Source organism: Carassius carassius, chromosome 50 (genome assembly GCF_963082965.1).
Source record: "Carassius carassius chromosome 50, fCarCar2.1, whole genome shotgun sequence".
Lineage (NCBI taxonomy): Eukaryota > Metazoa > Chordata > Actinopteri > Cypriniformes > Cyprinidae > Carassius > Carassius carassius.
This window is the reverse complement of record NC_081804.1, coordinates 12,294,422-12,303,733: the sequence shown is the minus strand read 5'-3', so window position 1 is coordinate 12,303,733 and position 9,312 is coordinate 12,294,422.

The following is a 9,312-nucleotide window of genomic DNA, read 5'->3' as shown; positions in this document are numbered from 1 at the left end:
GTCACAGCAGGGGTGTAGCCTGCTTTAACACCATTTCAATAGTGTGGGGGACAGAAATTTGAAATATAATACTTTTTTTTTCAATTGACAGGTTTTATTCTTCTTCTTCTTCTTCTTCTTCTTCTTCTTCTTCTTATTATTATTATTATTATTATTATTAGTGATTAGTGATTTCTTAGTGATTTCTTAGTGATTTCTTGCAGGTCATAAGTTATTAGTTCTGTGAGTCCGTTTTGGACTTTCAGAGCTAGAGCGCCCTCTGGCTTCGAGTATGAATGAATCGTATACTGCATGAGAGTTTTTAGCACTCCATGTTTACATCGCCTAGTTTCAGATAAGAATAAAAAGGCAGATCATGCATTGACTATCTTGTCTCTTCGAATTTATTTATTCACACTGGCCCTTTGAAAATCTCTACATGAGCACTTGTCTGAAAAAAGTATGGGAGACAAATGTATGTTTATTTAAAGTGTGTGTGTGTGCGTGTGTGTTGGGGGGGAGGGGTGCGTGGTTACATCGCCCACATATTCTATGCCCATTGTTCACAGCATGCAGAATCAGTACAGTACAGTATTAGTCAATACTATAAAAAATTGTTTGTCAGGAAACTTTGCAAGGTATAGAGTATATTCAGTACAATAGTAAACAGTATTTCTGTATCCATTACTGCAGGTATTGACTGCATTTGTTCTACTGTCAGAATTTGCACTATACATCATGACAGTGCAACGTTTTCATCAATCAACTTTGACTTTGATACATAACACGCTGAATATGTGTTACAGGCACAATGGATTTTATATCAATTTGGTTAGGTAATGTGACTGTAACACATTGCAGTAACTGTAACATTTTTCTTTCAGTGCCTCTAAAGCTGATTTGAAACATCTTGCAGTGCTTTATTTTATAGAGATCACACACACACACACACACACACACACATCTGGTTTACAGTACTATACTTGTGTGGACTCTCCATATGCGTAATGGATTTTATACTCTACAAATTGTATAGTATTGGTATAGTAATAGTATAGGTCATAATTTATTAGTCCTGTGAGTCTGTTTTGGACTTTCAGAGCTAGAGCGCCCTCCACCTTCGAGTATGAATTAATCGTATACTGCATGAGAGTTTTTAGCACTCCATGTTTACATTGCCTAGTTTCAGATAAGAATAAAACGGCAGATCGTGCATTGACTATCTTGTCTCTTTTAATTTAAATCTACCCCTACACCTAAACCAACCCCTCACTGAAAACATTCTGCATTTTTACATTGTCAAATAACTAATTCTGTATGATTTATAAGCTTGTTTCCCCATGGGGACCTCAATTCAGGTTCCCACAGTGACAACACCAGTCCCCAAGGGTCACTGGGTATTCAGGTTTAAGTTCCCACTGGGATAGAAAAGCATGTGCGCAAACGCACACACACAGGTCAATATTGGATATTTAATTGTTCATGCTTATTTCCACAAATTCTTTTTTTGTAATTTACTGTGATATAAAGCACACTTAAAGGCATAGTTCACCCAAAAATGAAATTGCCTAAACATTTCTCACCTCTCACCTTTCTCACCATCAAATTTAATCATGTAATTATTCATGTAATAATTAATGTAATAATTACGACAGTTCATTGGTTAATGGAATCAGCCAGAGTTATAATATCACTGCTGTTCACCTCTTTTTCTTATTCTCTTTAAACACATTTTTTTTCTAGATCCACACAGGTCAATATTATGTTCATCCTCATGTTTCTCCCCAGGAAAAAGCCACAATTTAGATCCACACTTGATGCTTAGAAATCCCCATGTCATTATAAATGATTTTGTAAGCCTATTTTGGCAATGCTCTTGATCTTTGTAAACATACTGCAGTTTGTGTGATTCACATCCACACCTGTTTTTTTCAGGAAACTCTTTAACCATAATGCCACACGCAGTTTGAAATTATGTACTAACATGCCCTGCAGTTGCAGAGTTGCATAATGTGTATCTGGTTACATTATTAGAGCAACTGCTGATATCATTCATTAGCTTAATATAACAACGTGATGCACAGTAATTCTGATGCGATCCCCTTTCACCAGTTTCTGCTGGAGTTTACGCTCGGGTGCAGTGGGATCCTGGCACGGCCCCAGAGAAAGGGGGAGGATAGCAGACAGAGAGGTGGAGGGAGAAAGAGACAGACAGACAGAGGACGGAGGTGGATCTTTCAGTTGCTGGGTGCTGTGTTGTAGTCTGGGGAGATGGGGGTGTTGATGCATAGAGACAAACCTGACCGAGCTCCCCAGTGTGTACTGCATATAGACAACCCTATTCAGTCACAAACAACTCACCTAGATATTTTTGTTTGACTTCAATAGGAAGTTAGCAAAGTGAATGTGCTTTGGGATTTGCAAGTGTGTGTTTCAGTGCAACTAGAATCATCAAAGGTTTTTCAAAACAAAGATTGTTTTCAAACAAGTTTCCTAACTGCCATTGGCCATCAAAAACAGTAGCCACACCCCAAACTTGCGCTATTGGTTGAGTCATTGTTGCTATGTCAGTCTGGTCTGGATGCTTAAACAGAATAGTTTGATAGATCCACATTGTAATGTAGATGGTAAAATGTGTGATATGTTCATTTTCACGTGATTCACCTGGGTTCGAATTTCAAATCACATCAGAAAAGCTATTGCTATTGACACTTAGTGCAAATAGCAGCTGCATTTTTTTTAATAATGAATTTCTCCCACCACTTTTTACTGTACATTCAATTGGATATAAATTTACAGTGTCAATCTATTTCAAGTTTTCTTTCAGTACATTGATAAAGCATGACAGCTGTCATTATGTATCACCTTTTAGATTAATATATCCCCCAAAAAACTTTTAGTATTAGTTTTATTATCAGTGTTTTGTCTTTTAGAGAATTGACTGTGCTAGTGGCTTTTGTAAAAGAAGCTTAAAGGGATAGTTCACCTAAAAATTACAATTCTGTCATCATTTACTCACCCTCATGTCGTTCCAAATCTGTAATGAGTTGCTTTCTTATGTTGAACATAGAAGATATTTTAAAGATTGCTGGTAATCAAACAGTTGTTGGTTGCCATTGACTTCCATAGTTTTTTACGAATACGAAAAAAAAATCCTACTGTGGAAGTCAATGGCAACCACCAACTTTTTGATTACCAGCAATCTTTAAAATATCTTCTTCTTTGTCAACATAAGAAAGCAACTCATACAGGTTTGGAACGACATGAGGGTGAGTAAATGATGACAGAATTGTCATTTTTGGGTGAACTATCCCTTTAAGTGGAGGAGATCCTTTAGGTCTTCACAACCCCATGTCTACCTAAAGAATCATCCCATCTTGGTTCACTTTAAGCAAACCAGCAATTATAAAAACCCATGCAAATGACCAACATCACCGGGTCTCAGTTCAGTCAGTTCAAGTCAGAGCCTCACCCAGACAGCAGGCACCATACAAATTACAGCACAACCCCAAACACACACCCACTTACAATTACCAGTGAGACAGCAGCCCCTACGGAGAGAGCATGTCCCTCTGAAGCAGACCCAGACAGATAGTAGAACAGGACTTACAACTCTGTGATGAGCCTTTTGAGTCACAAAAAGCAGAGGCCCTGTCTAAGGGCCTCACATTTTATTACCCATGAGGCCATTTTGTACTGTCATTAGATTCTCAGGAACATAGCTGAGCAATGTTTTGTCATATCAAAACAAAAATATCCAGGCCGCATGTGCGTTGGATGAAAAAGCAATGGTTGTAAGGGTATAAAGATGTTTGAATCTACTGATCTCCGAAACTGTTGTTATCTCTTAGAGTTGTGCAGTGCCACAATGGTTGTTTGTTTTAGGCTCAATAATGCTTAGATTGCTTTTTGTCTTCTCATGCAAACTTTACACTTTCAGTTCCTGTCCTTTAGCATGAGTATTAGAAGACTGTGTTGCACAAGAGGTCTGTTGAAACTTGTACATTTTTTGACATTTTTTGTTTTATGTACAGCACTTGTGGCCACAATGCTGGGGAGTTGTGGTTTTTTATGGGATTTTTATGATATTGCATGTGAAGATCATAAGTCTGATGGAAAGTAATTGCACACATCTTTTCAACAAGCTGTATTATTTGATATATCGAACAATAGTAAAAAATTTTATCATAATTAATTGGTATCTACCAGTATTGAATATTTAATGCATGTTTATTTCATGCTTATTTCTGTTTTTACATTTAGATTATCCCAGCCATCATATAATGCCCACTTATTCTTAATGTGTTAATGATATTAACATTGTTAAATTTAACTTTAAATCTCAAAATTAATATCCACGTTAATGAATATAATAATTATAATATATATAACAATAATCCACTTAGTAAATGGAGCTGCAAAGAAATGGGAAGATCCAAAATGTTATTTGGAAATCCTTGTTCTTTTTATGCTGCATAGCAACTAATCACTGGGTAAATGTTTTTACTGGGAATTCCTCTTTCTAAAATATGTTGCTTCTAGTTCTCTGGTTCTTCTAAAGAGCACAGTGTTCAGGATATTGTCAAAGTGGGTCAAATATTTGTGAACAGGGAGAGCCTTTAGTCGTCCGGTTGGACACAAAAAAATCTCAATGTGTTATTTTGCCTGAACACTATGTATATGGTATATATATTTTAGATAACATGAATGCAAGCTTTAGGGTTCAGTTAAAGGCTAAAATGCTCAAGTATATTGAGTCTTCCTCTACAGATACCACATGGCACATCCTAATCTCACTTAGCCTTTGCCCATAGTCAACTCTATCAGGTTCTGTCCTCTCTGCTGAAGCATAGCCAATTATTACATTTCCTTCCCATTTGTAGTTACCCCCATCCCATCCCTGCCCCCATCCAAAACCCCACCACCAAACACACACACACACCATCTGTGCTTCAGATAATACATCTACAGATAAGGTCCCATAAATACAAGGTAAGACAGTTATCATTAGCAAGATTAAACAGATGGTAACAGGCCGACTCCAATCCATGACTTGGATGAAATGGTCTTGAATTTTTACGCTGGCTGTTGTTTTTGAAACGCAGACTCAAAGTCTAAGCATTAAAGATGGACATGTTTTATGAATGTCCCTAGTTGCTGCACAGTGTTTTTCACTGCCCAGTTATATTCGCCTTTGATCCACCTCTGAGTACATCTGCAAGGACTGGATATTGATACAAATTTCCGGTTTAAATTAGATTCTGATTTACAACTCTTGATTCTAAATTGCTTTGATTTGATTCCAGTTCATCTGAGTACATTTCAGTTGTAATGTCCAGTTTGTTTACATATGAAAGAAGTCTACTCTCTGCTAATGCTGTAAATTATCCAGCACAGTGTTTTTCAGACTGACGCAAACTAGTAACTCTTTTTTTTGAACTATTCATTAAAAGAACCAGCTAAAAAATGCATTTGTTTTGGAACAGACCTTCAGGGTTGTGCCATATCTGAGATTTTTGACAGGAATGAAAATGAGACCGTTAGGGATAGAAGTACAGTATGTTCAATTGACTGCTGTATAACTGCATACTTATTGTTCAGCTGATGAAACATCTTTCAGAAAAAAAAAAAAAAAAAACCTTTCAGTAAACAAAAACGTAGAAGTTGTGAAATTGCTTGATCTGACCTTAATACAGTTCCTGTCATCGTAAAGACTGTATTCAGTCTTTAGCTTTTATCTGCGTTTAGTGTAAACTGGTAGCTCTGTACAGTTTTTTACTTTGTTTTTAAATTCACTAAAAGTGTCCGTTCAGTAATTTGTTGATGGATTGGACTACACTTGTTACACTTTGTTTTCAGTTCACTAAAAATAACTAGTTCAGAAGAATCATGAATTGGATGACACTGATCCAGCTAACATGTTTATAAAAATTATTTGTCATTCTGATTTATATGGACAGTCCACATTTAAAAAAGGTTATTTAATTCACGATAAAAAACTGCCTCATAAGACTTATCTGTTCATGAATCGCTTAACACTAGTCTGTATGTTCATGGTTCACTTAAGTGTCACTAGTCATGGAGTATGTTTATGATTCACTAAAAGGAACCTGTTCAAATAATTTGTTCATGAACTGGACTAGGTGTATGTATTTTTATTTTATTTTTTTCATGCATGCAGGCCATGAGAATGTTGCAATAGAAAGCTTCTTGTCATTCAAAATAACATTCAATATAGGCCACAAACTCAGGTATATATGAAATCTATATTTTTTTAATTAACTCTTTCATTTGTAAATACCAGTAATATGTCAAACCAGATCAAGAGCAATATTAGCAACAGTGAAATGGGATGAAGGTTCTGTCCTCATCAGAACAGAGATCTTCCTCTGTGCATGGTCAGTTGATTTTTATTTTTATTTATTTAAATTTTTTTGCATGTCCATCGTTTCTTATCATTTCATCTCAACTGTTGCTTGACAGGTCGATGCTGGTGCTCCAATGATAAACAACAACTGACTTCAGTGTCTTCTCCACCCAAATGTTCGTAAGAACTAGTTAATAACCCTCCTGCATCCATCTTGACAGCAGGCATATTTATTGCGTGTTTTCAGGCTTTCCAGCGTACCCACAATTACAATTTTTTATTTATTTATTTATTTTTGCAGTTGCAATCTGTTCCCGTAAAGTTCAATTTCAGGTCATGTCTTTGTTGACAACTGTGGGATGTAAAAAGTGGCACAAATAAAATGGTGCATGTAAACAAGATTGTGTGGGTAAAATAAAGCACAAGACTGCATTTCGTATTTGTTCTGTTAACATCTACCATGTGGCACTTAGACTCACCACAAATCATCCTGAATTCAAGCTGAGCTATGTGGTTTACATTCTCAACACACTGACCCACATTCGTCTCCTCCATTTAGCAAATAGGATCATTGGCTCCACTGGAAACATCTTAATTGATGATTTGCCTATAGCATATACAATGTTTCAAGGTATCATACCTCAATTAGAGTACAGCTCTGTAATATTTATGAGACTCTGAGATGCCATGTTGAGAATGATTAAGCTTCTGTAACCTAACGACAACAGTTAGCTAGTGCTGAGTTGCTGACAACATCATTTGGCTTGGGCGGAACAAATATTGACTGCCCATGTTTGTTTTACACAATAATCCCAGTCTAGTCAATCTTTGTGTTGTGAGGCAGTCAAGCACTACAGAGACTGATCCAGATATTTGGTGATTATATTCTCTTGTTGATGTTCATTTACATTATGGTCATATAATGGAGAGTTTGTTACTGTAAAATATGTGAGAGCTGGGCCGTGGTTTGAAATGGGGTTTGCCTCATAGTAATTTAGGTTAGTTATAGGATACTATATGCTGGTTAGTGTAAACATGTGCAATGTAGACATGTGTAGTAATGGCGTATGTCTGTCTCGTGAGTAACAGACGGTAGACATGTCTATTTTAGTCTCTTGTTGTCTTGCAGTCTTGGAAATGACCAATACAGCAGATTTTTTTCCACTGGTGTTACAAGTAGGAACTCCGGTGTGAATGCACCAGGATAAATGTTCTTCCCTAGAACACAAAAAAATCATGAATTTTAGGTATAACTGATTCATTAGCAAATATTGAATATAGACTACTTCTACGCCGTTTTTTCAGTTCTTGCTGAGTGTTAAAGCTCCAGACCCCATTCATTATAACTGTATGGAAAAGAGTCATTTCTCTTTTCACGTTTCATAGGAAAAACTAAAAAGTCAAACAAATATGAAACAAATGATAACAAGTATCACTTCTTTGCAATAAAATATCCATTTAGCATGACATTTGAGAGATCTTGAAATGGCAGTTTCCAAAAGCTCTTTCACCCAGAACGGAAAAAGAAACAACACCAAGGGGAGAAAGACATGAAAATAATGTAATCCCTCTTGGATATAACATCTGGCTCTCATGACTGCAGACATTTAGTTTGATATTAGAAGTTTACACAGCTGACTTGGAGATGAAAAGCCTGAGAGTTTTCTCCTCCCATTTCAGCAAGGCACATCACCCCGAATTGAACCTCGACTTAGTTAGCATAAAGAGGCCACTGCTGAAAGAAAACAGAGGGGCTTAATACAAACCTTCACACCGAGGAGAGAAGCCACTCCTTTTTCCATTACACAAATGAGTTAAATCACAAACAGTGATGACAGGGGACAGGTCAGAGTGACTTCTAGGTTAATAGCCATTGGCACCTATACAAAAAAACTAATCTTCTGTTTACTTAAATAGATATAAGGTTATTAGGGTCGCACAAGTTGCATCCAGTTCTGAATATAAGGGCGTCCACAACTCACTACCTGTCAAATCTATCACAACTCATCAATTCCAAGTTAAAAAGCAAGAGGAAGCCTCTTCAGAGGGATTTCCCCTCGCTCAGCCAAGTGTCCTGTTTGGGGGTATGACCTTTTGTCCAACTTTGTTCTCGGAGTAGAAAGGGATTTGAACCTACAATTATAAGGCTCACTAGTGTCCCCCTTCACCCTTTCCAGAATTCGAAGAGGGGTATTCATGGAATGAGGTAACCCTTGGGGAGATTTTCTAAGAAGTGTTTACCCTAGACGTGAGCTCTGCACAGTGCTGAAGGCGGAGAAAGAGCAAAAGAAAAGGAGGTAGGTTGGTCCTGCAGAGAAACACTGAGGTCGTTCCACCCACGAGGCCTCATGGTTTCAGGGGCAAATCCCCTCTTTCCCAAGACCCAGAGACAGACGGTGCACTGGGCTGCTCCTCCTCCACCAGCCCCCAACCAATCTGGAGAATCACACGTAGATGGCTACACCTTAGGAGCAGAACAGAATTAAGACCGCCTATTCCTATGTTTCTTTTCAATGCAGAACACCTGCTCGGTTTAGATAGTTAAGCCCCCTCGGCAAGGCTTGGGAACAGAGAAGAGTCATTAAAATACCTACATAGCATCTAAAGAATATGATTTTCTTTCTCCTTCTCATGACTGAAGAATAAGATCAACCCATTAGAGGCGATTGCTTAGCCATGAATCACTATTTCGAATGCTCATAGGGTTACAGATTGGAAGAAATTTAGCTTTTCCTATACCCTGTTTGTGCTACAAATATGAATTATACCTCAAATGCTGAGGAAAGGTGCACTGTCACTATTTGCGACTTCTCCCACTGTAAACTTGCTCTAAAGGAGGGATCAGGCTATATCTAAGGACTAAAATATCATGGAGACTTGGGTTTTGTTGGTTGTTTTCTTCAGAATTTTTTTAAATCTTGCATCTGAGAAGCCTTTGCAGGAAGTTATGTTTTACTTGCATAATT